The sequence below is a fragment of the Astatotilapia calliptera genome, chromosome 3 (assembly GCF_900246225.1).
Source record: "Astatotilapia calliptera chromosome 3, fAstCal1.2, whole genome shotgun sequence".
Lineage (NCBI taxonomy): Eukaryota > Metazoa > Chordata > Actinopteri > Cichliformes > Cichlidae > Astatotilapia > Astatotilapia calliptera.
Genome location: NC_039304.1, coordinates 44,270,680 through 44,273,293, shown reverse-complemented (window position 1 = coordinate 44,273,293; position 2,614 = coordinate 44,270,680). Strand labels below are relative to the sequence as shown.

The window sequence follows — 2,614 nt, the reverse complement described above, 5'->3', positions numbered from 1 at the left end:
TGGGTGGCTGGTCTCAGACGATCTTGGAGGTGAACCTGCTGGATGTGGAGGTCCTGGGCTGGTGTGGTTACACGAGGTCTGCGGTTGTGAGGCCGGTTGGATGTGCTGCCATATTCTCTGAAACGCCTGTGGAGACGGCTTATGGTTGAGAAATGAACATTCAATGCACGGGCGACAGATCTGGTTGACATTCCTGCTGTCAGCATGCCAATTGCACGCTCCCTCATTGCTTGTGGCATCTGTGGCATTTTGCTGTGAGACAAAACTGCACATTCCAGGGTGGCCTTTTGTTGTGGGCAGTCTGAGGCACACCTGTGCACTACTCATGATGTCAGATCAGCATCCTGATGTGGCACACCTGTGAGGTGGGATGGATTATCTCAATATAGCAGATGTGCCCACTACCACACATTTGGACTGATTTGTGACCACTGTTTGGGAGTGATGGTTATATTGTGTATCTGGAATGAATTTTAGGTCTCTACGTCCATCCCATGGGGAATGGGAGCAGTAACAAAGGTGTTGCGTTTATATTTTTGTTGAGTGTAATAACCAAATGAACTTCACTGACCTAAAGAACTTAAACATAAACCATTGTAATTTAGCGCCCAGCTATCTTTCTGAACTACTCCATTCATACAATCCCAACACAGCACTTAGATCATCAATCACAGGCTCCTAGCACAACCTAGGACTCGAATGAAGTCGAGAGGTGACCGGGCCTTTGCATCCGTGGCACCTAGACTCTGGAATAACCTCCCCGTTCATATTCATACTGCCGAGTCTATCCAGTCTTTTAAATCACTTTGGCTTTTGTAGCAAGTACATAAGCTAAAATAATTTAAGTTGGTTATGAATAGTTGGGCTAATTCAGAAGATATCAGATTCGGCTCTAGGAGGTGAGTGAAGTACAATAAACGTACAACCACAAATATTGTGATTACAAATGTTATTTATAGTGAAAACAAAGTGCAACTACCAAACACCAATATTTACAAAATCTGCAGACAAGGAAAAAATAAAACAATTCAAGCTTGTAAAATATCCGCTGCACGGCAGTGCATGAACCTCGTCCAACCTCTGGCAACAATGTCCATAAAGTTTATTTCATGAGTGATATAAGTCCAACGCGTATGACAGTCTAGACAGGTTGAAATTTGAAGTAGGATGATCAGCACTAAGATTCCAAAGCTGAAATCTCAGAAGTGAGATTTAGGGGACTAAACCAAGAGGGGAGAGTGTAGGCCGCAGCAGCCTCCTACCAGACCGCAGGAAGTTGTAGCTGGGGTTCTGGCTCGTTGGGCCTAGCTCGCCATCCAAAGTAGTGGTGTCGCTGTGGTCTCTCCAGGGCACCACTAGCCTGCACTACAATCACAAAACCACTATTAGCAAAATTCATCTAAACTTCCCAAGCTAGCTTTAGTTCCAGTGTACACATAAAATCCATGAGAAAATACAACAAATACATATCCAACCATTGTAATGAATTAAAACATATGACAATCTCAAATAACAAAACTACAGCCACATAAAGTGAGAGCAGTAGTAATGCAGTAAGCCTCAGCCATCCCATCAGCTAATAGCACTGGCATACTGATACAGGTTACACAAACAAACATTCAGACTCACTCACCATTCACTACGTGCGATGTCACATACGAGCCCCACGCATCTACCCACGGCGGTATCAAAATACTGTTGAACGCAATCCACAATTAATTCAAAACAAGTCAAGATAGTAAACAGCGAAAAGCGCTCGCCCTACGTACCTGTTGCTTCCATCCGCTAACGCCTCTCCCCCGCGTCTTTTCGAGACGACAACCCGGAAGGCATATATCGGTGCCTCGCGAATGTGATTGGTCACAACAGGCATGTGCAGACACGCGCCATGACGCGTCGCGATGCCTTCACGGGCACGCTCCCAATTGGAATTTAAAATTTCGGTTTAGTTATAGATGCAGCTCTTTTATTTTTTTATGTGGGTTACATTTAGTTGGCTGGTCTAGCTTGTTGTGTTGTTACCTATTGTTTGTTGTCCTCTTCTATTGTTTGTTTTAACTGTCTCGTGCTTTTACTGACTGTGAAGCACTATGGTCAACACTGTTGTTTTAATATGTGCAATATAAATAAATTTTGATTTGATTTGATAAACATCAAAAATGAACTAGAACTAAAAACAATGGCTCAAAAGACCCAGGAACGTGACAAATGCATAAATAACTGAGCTGCTAAAGTAGGTATATACAGGGAGTGCAGAATTATTAGGCAAATGAGTATTTTGTCCACATCATCCTCTTCATGCATGTTGTCTTACTCCAAGCTGTATAGGCTCGAAAGCCTACTACCAATTAAGCATATTAGGTGATGTGCATCTCTGTAATGAGAAGGGGTGTGGTCTAATGACATCAACACTCTATATCAGGTGTGCATAATTATTAGGCAACTACCTTTCCTTTGGCAAAATGGGTCAAAAGAAGGACTTGACAGGCTCAGAAAAGTCAAAAATAGTGAGATATCTTGCAGAGGGATTCAGCAGTCTCAAAATTGCAAAGCTTCTGAAGCGTGATCATCGAACAATCAAGCATTTCATTCAAAATAGTCAACAGGGTCGCAA

The 2,614-nt window shown here is 42.9% G+C and overlaps 1 long non-coding RNA gene across 2 annotated transcripts; it reads right to left on the bottom strand.

Moving 5' to 3' along the window:
• Positions 1-934: 934 nt before the first annotated feature.
• Positions 935-1,942, bottom strand: LOC113011217 (uncharacterized). 2 transcript variants are annotated; one of them, XR_003270491.1, is made up of 2 exons: positions 1,770-1,942; positions 935-1,365 (listed from the first exon to the last, which is right to left on the bottom strand). It is a non-coding gene; the product is annotated as an uncharacterized LOC113011217 (long non-coding RNA). The 2 variants fall into 2 exon arrangements; XR_003270490.1 differs by lacking the exon at positions 1,770-1,942 and adding an exon at positions 1,634-1,760.
• Between the last annotated feature and the right edge of the window lie 672 nt (positions 1,943-2,614).